This window comes from Anas acuta, chromosome 2 (assembly GCF_963932015.1).
Source record: "Anas acuta chromosome 2, bAnaAcu1.1, whole genome shotgun sequence".
Taxonomy (NCBI): domain Eukaryota; kingdom Metazoa; phylum Chordata; class Aves; order Anseriformes; family Anatidae; genus Anas; species Anas acuta.
Genome location: NC_088980.1, coordinates 2,396,331 through 2,406,125, shown reverse-complemented (window position 1 = coordinate 2,406,125; position 9,795 = coordinate 2,396,331). Strand labels below are relative to the sequence as shown.

The following is a 9,795-nucleotide window of genomic DNA, read 5'->3' as shown; positions in this document are numbered from 1 at the left end:
GGTGTGAGAAGGGATGGGGACACCATATCACCTTTTATGTCCATGAGTATTAGAAAGCTCATTTAGCATCACCTTGTGTACTTCCTGGTGCTATACAGTAGCAGCCACAAACAGAACCTCACATGTTCAGTTACAACAGGCATCTCGGAGCCAGGACACCTGGCTGAGCTTACCTGGATTTGTGGGAGCCTGGAAAACCAAGCTGGAGATTTCATGGGAATAAAATCTCATTGAATTTAGAGTAGCAACTTCTCTCAGTTAAAAGAAGATTATTGACAAGACTGTTCTGAATTGACATCAACATTTCTTTCTGCATTTAGTCTCCCTCCAAGTAAGAACATTTTAGAATACTTCACCAAGATACAATGTCCTCACAAAAATTTAAAATTACTAAATAAATCATAATTTTGTAGGTCAGAAATAAGGTTGCTGGTGATATGTGATTTTTTCCCTGAAGCTTTTTTATTTTATTTTATTTTATTTTATTTTATTTTATTGACTTAATAAAACCAGGTAAAAATATACGTATATATGTATACACATAGTCATACACTAAGACACTCAAAGAGGGGTCATTTAAAATTCTTGATTATTGCAAAAGGTCAATATTTTTAATTTCAACAGCTGAAAATGTAGGTCACTCAAATCATCATAATCCTAAAGGAATAGTGTTTTCTACAATTCTTTCTCTTCCAGTCATAAAAAATGAATTAAATATGTTGCAAAATGAGAAAATATCACTTGGAAGGCTGAGGCATTATGAACATTCATGTGGGTGTATTCCCACTCCTCCAACATGAGTGACTATAAAATTAATCTCCTTAATATCTTTCTCTAGTCGATGATGAATTATAAGATCCTGAGGGGGAATTCAGACACTAAGCTAATTTCCCATCCTTTTCTACTACATGATGTGGATGAACCTGACCTTTCATTATAGCAAGAAGCTGTGAAGACTGGTTACCTATTTAAATTCTTACAACTTAGTAGTATTAATTATTCTCTCATCACTTGCCTACCTAGGTTTCAAAATTGCCATCATTACCCTTTGGAAACTTTTGAACTTTTTGACACATCCTTGATTTGCTTTTTTATTACTACCGTGTTTCAAAGTTCGATTTATGTTCTGGTAAATTCACTGTAAATGGGATTTGGGGGTCTATAAAGAGACATTTTCCCACCTCTTCCCTGCATTCTCTCACATGTTTTATCATGGGTTAACTCGGAGAGGCTAACTTTGTAAACATTTTTCAATACTCTTTGCTATTGCTGCTGCATTCAATTCTTCATTGACTGAAGCATGTGAAAAAATGGTTGTGAATTTATTTCAGGTATAAATATGATATAAAGAAAATCCCATTGTCTGTATGGGTAAATCTCCTGGGTATTTCTTAGTATTTCAAGGCATAGCTTCTCTTGTCCACCAAGCACAGTGGAGCCCTGATTATATTGATGTAGCAGAAGTAGCCCTGGGTGTGTAATCCACCAACCTGAGAAGTCACAGCCTCTCCATTCATGGTTTGCAATAACATATGCTGCCTCATACTCTTCATAGAATGAATTTCCCAAATTAGATGTGGTCAGTCTGTCCACAAATGCATGCCCATGACTTTGGCCTGAAACATTCCCTGCAAAAAAAATATGACCATTGAATTTGCAAGCTCCTTCTTTGACCTCTGGAACAGTTTATCATGGCAAGGCAATTTGCTGTGCTGAGGATGTTGCTATTTAAAACCATTCTGAGCTAAAAGAAGTCAAGGGAAACCAGGGAGAGGAGGAAAAAAAAAAAAAAAAATGGAAGGAGGCTTGTGAGTAGATGTTGTAGCCTGTTTCCACGACACGTGAAGTGTGTGGCATGCGATATAAATACCATGACCTGGTACCACACTGACAATTGCACTTCTGGAGCAGTGGAAATAGTAGCTCAAATCAACATTGTAAGTGGAGATTAGGGGACTGTGACAATTTCCCTTGGCTAACTCCTTACCCTGAGCTTTTCAGCAGACCTGGTGGGTTTTAAATATACGTTATGGTTCCCATGACCTGCAGATAACCCAAAAGGAGGCGTCAGCATGTCAGGGCACAGATAGAGGAATATTGGATTTTCTAAGCAAGGACACTGAAAAGATCTGTGGGGCAGTGCAGGGAACCAGTCTTTCATCCTAACCCTTAATGCTCCCTAAAACAGAAGAACACTGAAAAGTGAGTCAGTGCTGCTGGCCTCTTCTTGAAGACAGAGAGGGTTTATATCAACAGCATAAAAATGTATTTTAATTACCCATAACAGAGAAGAGGTGCATATTGCTTGTGGCTTCACTTTCCACATAACATATCAGAAAGCCCTTGAACTGTTACAGAAGAGAAGCTTAAACAACTCCACTATAATTTGAGAGCTGTGATCTGAGGACTCTGTAGACAGGCTGAGAACTGCTTATGCTTTACCTGTCTGTGAAGAAGCTAATGATCCTTCGGGATACCAGTGTCTGCACATGCAGCTGGTATCATAGTCTTCTCTGAAGATATTTAAGGCCTGTCTGGACGCCTACCTGGGCAGCCTGCTCTAAGGACCCTGCTTTGGCAGGGGGGTTGGACCCAATGATCTTTTGATGTCCCTTCCAACCCCTTCAATTCTGTGATTCTGTGATCATTCCTTTGTGGGCCACTGTCTACAGCAACTGAAATGCTGAGCCCTTGCTAACACCAGGAGACATTTCCTTTCAGATTAGACCTTTGATTTAATGTCCAAAAGTAAAAGCTTGCATGTTCCAATGTTGTTTGCTAAGCAGGGTGGTGACAGAGCTACAGATGTGAAAACTGAGTCTACTGTTTATGACATTTGTGAAATTTGATGTTTCTGCTAAGGCTGTGGTTTCTGTTTTGTCTTAGAGCCTAAAAATAAGGTCACAATCAGAATTGTTTTCTAATTTTCCTACAGAAATCTAGACTTCTCTCACATAAATTTATCTCAAGATCAAATTCCCTCAGTAACTTTATGCAATAAAGCCTTCTTCAGCTGAACTGGTCAACCAAGGTACTCTATGCGTAATCAAGGGAAATGGAAACACTTGAGGAACTCACTTCATCTGAAGTACCTAGGGCTTGATTCAGTTGGCTCAGCATAGGCAGACGGTTCTCTTTCAGGTAGAGTAGGGCACCCCATGAGGTCTCAAGATGCTGCTTCAGAAGGTGTGTGTATCCTCTATAGTTTCCATGTGACAACCTGTGATATAACTATAGAAATGTCTCAGCAGTCACAAGAGAATAACTCATGTAGTGTATCACCTTTAGGGTGGGACGAATTCATGCCCAGACAATAACAACAACAAAAAAGTGGGAATCAGTTGCCCATAAAAATAATCTAGTAACCTTTGAAATGCCCCAGTGTGTTGAAGATATCTGCAAAGAAATGATGGATATAACACAGGACAAAAAAACAGCATAGATCTGGAAAACCAGGTGAATCATAGGTAAGATAACCAGGCTGCCTCAAAAGCTAGGGGTTAACCACCAGAGTCACTTCACAGGCACCTAGGAATTTAGTTAGATCTGGTATCTCTATTTTTATTTTTTTTTCTGATGAACATGGAGTCAAAGACACTAAAATTCAAGTTTCTTCAAGATTGACACAGAGCATGGAGGGAGGTTATAAGTAAAATGATTCATGAAAAGTAATATTTTCAAGGCACAGCTGGACCTTACTCCCATTGACTGCAGTGAAAAGGAAGGGCTGTGTATATCTCAAGACTAACACCTAAAGGGAAGGAATTTTGCTTGCACCTCCCAAGTGTCTTGCCTGGAGCTGGGATTGGCCATGCTCAAGCAATGTTCTTATTCCTTTGGCAAAAAATTCCCTCCACCTGCATTTGTTTTAAACTCTGCTTCATTTTGCCTTATTACCAGCTTAATAAAAATAATATTAATGTCTTCATTTCATTCTGTAAGGTTTGGGATTATTAGACTGGCAGCCAACCAAGGTTTTTGCTCTAAATTACAATGCAAAAGTTATGTGCAAATGATATCTTGCTCCTTGGGTTACAAGTGAAAGGAGTTTTCAAAGGCATGCAAGGGAAATAAGTGTTTTTTAAATAAAAGAGGTTAACTAAAGTGCTACATTTTGGTGAACCAGAACTGCCCCAAAGAACAAAGCTTTTTTGATTATTTTTTTTTATGTATTTTTTTTCCCACTGATTAGGAGATGGAAAATACTCTGCTATCACAACATACATGTACATACCAATGTGAGTCCAGTGGTTGTGGTGACTCTTGTGTTTTTTTTGTACAGGTTCCTACATCTAGTGTCTTATTTCCTGAGCTCCCGGCAAGTAATGTGATTGTGTGACAGCCTTGAGACTGATGTATTTTTCTTTGTTTGTTTGTTTTGTGGTATTTTTTTTTCTTTGTGCATTTTATTTATTTATTTATTTTTAACCAAAGATTGTATTTCTTCCTTGCAGGAGTAAAGAAACACTTGAAAAAGTGGTTTCCTAAAGGCTCGAAAATCAAAAAGTCAAATAAAATGGATGTTATTTTTACTAGTGATTTTATAACTCTTCTATTTATCTTTAGAGTTTTGGCCATTGGACTCATTTTGAAAAGCAGGGGAACTCAAAACAAGGTCAGTGTTAACTAAGTACTCAAGTTCAGGTACACAGACAGGTGTATCTGAGCTCCCACACTTTCAAATGATGGCAGAATGCAATTCTCTCTCCAAGATGGTCATACTTAAGCAAATACAAGTCCTCTACCTGTGTATATAAATTAATATGTTCAAGTTTCTGTGGTTTTGATGAATGGTTAGGTGAAAGGTTGTGTTTGTACTTAGCTCTCTAGATCAAGAGGTTTCTCAGAGAGCTGGATTCTTATGGTTACAAACCTAAGAACTTTCAGAATAAACAGGGGGGCAGCTAAAAAGTGCTCCAGACTAAACCATAAGTGCCATATAGAACCTATATTTTCCTTAAATTCCATTTCCAATAATATGGCACTTCCCATAAATGTCAGTGAAGATGTCAGTGAAGTCTTTTTTTTTCTTTTTTTTTCTTTTTTTTAATAAGAAAAATGTTTTCTATAGAGCAACTCCACCTTCATGAATGTGATGTGGAGAGTCATTTCCAGGAGAAATTCAAATGCTATCTGGACAAAGTCCTGCGTAACGTGTCCTAAGGGACTCTGCTTGAGCAGGGAGATTGATTTCCAGAGGTTCTCTCCAACTTCAACCATTCTGTGATTCTGTGATTCTGTGATTCTGTGCAATGAGCTGCACCAGTACAAGAATTCAGGACTTCTGGACATCTTTGATGCTTCTTTCTGTATGATTTAAATCAAGATACTTAATGCACACTCCAGAAGTAGCTTTCATAGTGTAGCTCTTTGATTTTCTTAGCATGAGAAGCTATGGAACAGACCCTGTGAGCCCACAGTGAAGGAATCTCCATAAACGTGAATAAACATAATCTCATTAATCACATTAATTGAAACTAGACCTATAAGGGCAGGAAACAAATATCTTATCCAGGTGACACAGGGATACAGGTGAAGAGACAGAAATGCTTGCACAGTGCATCAACCACCTTATATTCCTGAGTTCAGCTGAGCAAATGCTTTTGGATCAAGTCACCATCCCTGTCTCCCCCACCTCCACCCACTCCCTGCAAAAAATAAAAAAATAAAAACTTCACTAGTAACTGGTCATATCAAAGCATTCTGCATTTTTTGCTGTCAATGCTTTGTCTGGTGAGGTTTCTGACCTCTGAATTTCACGCTTTCATTTCCAGTACTAATGACCCTGACTTGGCCAACTGGATTCTTGCTCTAATAATAACTGGGTTAGTGACACTTGAATTATCAAGAAAAATTGTGCCATTTCCGTTGACTCTTGCACTTAGTTTAGTAACGTGGACCTATGAGCAATGAACTCTCTCCATGCATATTGTGAGCATGTTACGGGTCTATGTGCTGACATATCAGGCAGACGAGTTATATGTTCTGCCTTATGCTGGGCTGTGTTAGTGTTTGCTTTCAGATTTGGGTAGCACTGTCTGTCAAAAAGGGTGCTTTGCTTCTCTTTGCTTCAACATCATGTTTTAGCGTCTTCTTTAAAATCACAGGCTGAAAAGTATTGAGCCTTGATACTTCAGAAAGGTTCAAGGTCTGTCCATGGCTTGTTTAAATTACTGGTAACTTGTGTTACTGATTTCAGAGAGGGCAAATTTGGGGCATTGAAAACTAAATCTATTAATCTTCCCACAGTCACCTCCTGAAGAAAGTTATAGCAGCAGACTAAAGAGGCTATAAAAGCTCTTGAAAGAACCTCAAGCATAAATCCATTGAAGTGTAAAAGCTGCAATTCATTGAATGAGAACCAGAGCAGGCCCTTCATCCTCAGAAGGTGGTTGTCTCAAGAAGCCTTCTGAAGTGGTCAGGTCCCTCTGAGGAGTTGATTAGTGCCTTTTCTACCTTCTGTTTGCAATGAACATGTATGTTCCTTGGCTGCTGCTCTCTCATTACCAATTTGGGGTTAAGGAAAATGAAGAGAAAAAAATAAATAAAAAATCCTTTGATTCAATTTCCTTTTTTAAAGACTTTCTTAAACATCATTATTTGTTGTTTATTTTCCTAGGATTGGAAGGGGCAATTGTGGTCACACACCCAACTGCAGACGTAACTCATACCAGAGAATCCCTGCTTGCGATTACTGGATCCTACTCATATGCCTGCAACCCAGACTGGAGAAAATCTTTTATAGTTTCTGTTTCTCTTGATCCTCCTGAAAAACTGTGATCTTATCTGATTACAGCTTCTGGCTTTAATTGTGCTATCACTTAAATTACTGGGAATACATTTGCAAACAAACTGTTTTGCAAGATTTGCAGTGCTTTCTACTCAGGACTGAAGCACAAACCTTCCAAGAATTTTATCCTGATAGTTCCTCAAGTCAATTCTCACCTGAGCAAGCCCTGTGACTGAGGCAAAATGGTCATCTTGCACTGTTTTAGAAATATCCTTAAAGTAGGGACTAGATGGACATGCTTTAATCAACATAGGTCGTTCAATGTGGTGAGCTTGACCTTATTAAGTAACTCATTGGCTTTCCCAACATCAGCTCTGTGGGACTGAGGAAGAGTATTCCATGTTCTAGATGACACTTATTTGTGAGACTTAAGTGAGTTTAAGAAATAATGTGCACAAATTAAAATGTTACCTCAATGGGGTTTGGAAATGGATTTTCTAACTGTAGGCAGTCATGTCCAATCAAAATTTTGCTTCATTTGGTTTTAGTATCTACCATTCACTGTAAATTTTAATGCAGGTAACAAAAATAAAAACAAATATACAAAAACAATAAAAACTTTGGTCCTAAAATCCTGTATTCAATCTAACTAGCTATCAGACATGCATTATATATCTGCATAATCCGCAGGCAGTTTATTTAAGTTGATTTAAATTTTCTAATAAATCAGATACAAACATACATCTCTTTGGTCTGTCTGTGCATATTAATGTTCATACTTACCTAGGATGTTCTTGGTCTCTCAGAATTCATCCAAAGGAAATAAATGCATATGCAAATTGGGCTATACAAATGATCATATCTCTGCAGTTACCTATGCTATAGAATAATAATAAGCAATTAACCCCTTCTTCTTTACCCCAATTCCATCCATAATTTCCTTCATTCATATTAATTTTAGTTGAAGAGCATAAAAAAGATCATTAAATTCAGCAGGATACTAGGAAAGGTGCTTTTCTTGTTGAAAACAGAAGTCTTGAGTCTAAGGATAGATAGCACTGCAGATAGAAATGCTCCTCAAATCCAGTATCAAGTGGTTGAACCATAGACTCTGGAACAATCTCATAAAGAACAATCTCATAGAGGACAACTAGAAGCAGAGGGTGGGATTTAAATACAATCATAGACCTGCATAAATGCAGGTTTCAGAGGCAACTGTACATGAACTTGACACCTGAGTTCCCACTATAGTCAGCAGGGATTTAGGACGGCATTCAACTGCCATGTGAGACACTGTTGGGTACATCTTGGCTGGTGAGTTATCTCAAATCATAGGTTCATCCTTGTTGGAGACCACCTTGGGGGGCATCTAGTCCAAACTCCTGTTCCAAGTAGTGTCAACACTGAGTTCAGAGCCAGTAGCTCAGGTCTATGTCCAGTTAGGTCTTCAAAACATCCAGGTATGGAGATTTCAAAGCCTTTATAATCAACTAATTTCAGTTCTAAGTTACCCTTATGCCTTATGCTGTTTGTTGTGTTTTTTTTTTTTTTTGTTTTGTTTTTTTGTTTTGGTTTGGTTTGTTTTTTTTTGGGGGGGGGGGGTACAGGTGCTGGTGGTGGTTTTAATTTCCTCAGTAATGAGTCTGACATTACATTATGTATTCATCAACCTCCCCTTAGGCACGAGCATGCAGGAAGACTTGCAACTATGTGAACATGCTGAACACTTTCTTGATCCAGGAATATCTTCTTCTCATCTTCACCTTCATGGGTGATGAATCTTTTCCACCCACTGGTCCATAGACGTATGGAAGGATTCAGGCTTGGCCTGTGGTCTGATAGACTCCTCAGGGTTTAGTAGGGCATTCATGTTGGCAGACTCAGGACGGAGTTCCTCTGGGGTGACTGTCATCCAGGTTACATGTGATGAGCTCTGTTTTCAGCACACATACACAAGCAGTCCAGCAGGGCAGCACAGCTGATCTTCACACTCTTTGGAGGTCTCTACTGGGGTTAGTGAATGTGGTGGATCAGGAATGTGGCCTGAAGGCCCCTAGGAGAACCATGCAGGCAGTCCTGCATACTCTAGAGGCAGTTCTGAGCCTAAGTTTTACCTGGGCTGACAGCCAGCACAAGGGTCAAGAGGCTTCGTGTGCTTAATACGCTTGTACTTCAGCTAGCAGTGAAGCCATAGTCAATCAATCTGCCATTTTTGCTGAAACCTTTTCTTGTTTTTACCTCGTAAACCTAGCCAGCATACCTTGACTTGCTGGAGCTCTTAGTTTTTGAAATATTGAACCCTGAAAGCATTCAACACTTTTGACCAAGGATTTACAGGACCAAGTGGCTCTCAGAAGCAATGGTCAACCGCAGGGCTGGGGAGAGAATGGGCTATGGAAACAACTGTGTTTAATACATTTGTTCACTACCACAGGTTTTCTTTGCATTGCACACAGAGTGAAGATGCCAAAGAATAGCATCGATTCATCGAGGCACCGTTTTTTCCAGCTGAAAGCCAGTCAAGCTGAAGAACTGGTGCCATGCATGAAAGCAGCTCTGTCAACACAGGCAGCAGATGGTGGGGCTTCACAGGGGGCAGTGGTGGGAGTGAGCAGGGAAACAGGGGCCTCAAACACCATCGCAGAAGGGAGCAAAGAGTAAATAAACGTCTGGGCATGCACTACAGCAGCCAGCGTCAGTGGTCAAAGACACGGGAGAAACAGCTGTGTGAGATCAGCAAGAAGGCAATGGCCTCACGGCCACGAGGGAAAGATGGTGTTAGAGCTGAATGGAGAAGGGTTTGTGGTTCATCACTTTGGAGTCTTACAATGACAGGGGTCTAAATAGTAAACTTTTATTATTATTATTTTCTTTCCCCAGTTAATAAGAGGACAAAAATAGCCATGACACAAAGTCAAATCAACATCTAGGTTGACTGAGGCACTCCAACTACCAGCTGAGCAATGCCAGTTTACCCCAGCTAGGAGCCTGTCCTTTACTGTATCAGTTACACCATCAGAAATCTTTCACTGTTCTGTCTGACAAAGCCATACTGATTTCCTCAG

At 39.4% G+C, this 9,795-nt stretch overlaps 1 long non-coding RNA gene across 1 annotated transcript; it reads left to right on the top strand.

The window, feature by feature from the left end:
* The first annotated feature begins 3,050 nt into the window (after positions 1 to 3,050).
* On the top strand, positions 3,051 to 7,469 carry LOC137851638 (uncharacterized). Its single transcript, XR_011093310.1, has 3 exons — positions 3,051 to 3,186; positions 4,567 to 4,615; positions 6,620 to 7,469. It is a non-coding gene; the product is annotated as an uncharacterized lncRNA (long non-coding RNA).
* The last annotated feature ends 2,326 nt before the right edge of the window (positions 7,470 to 9,795 follow it).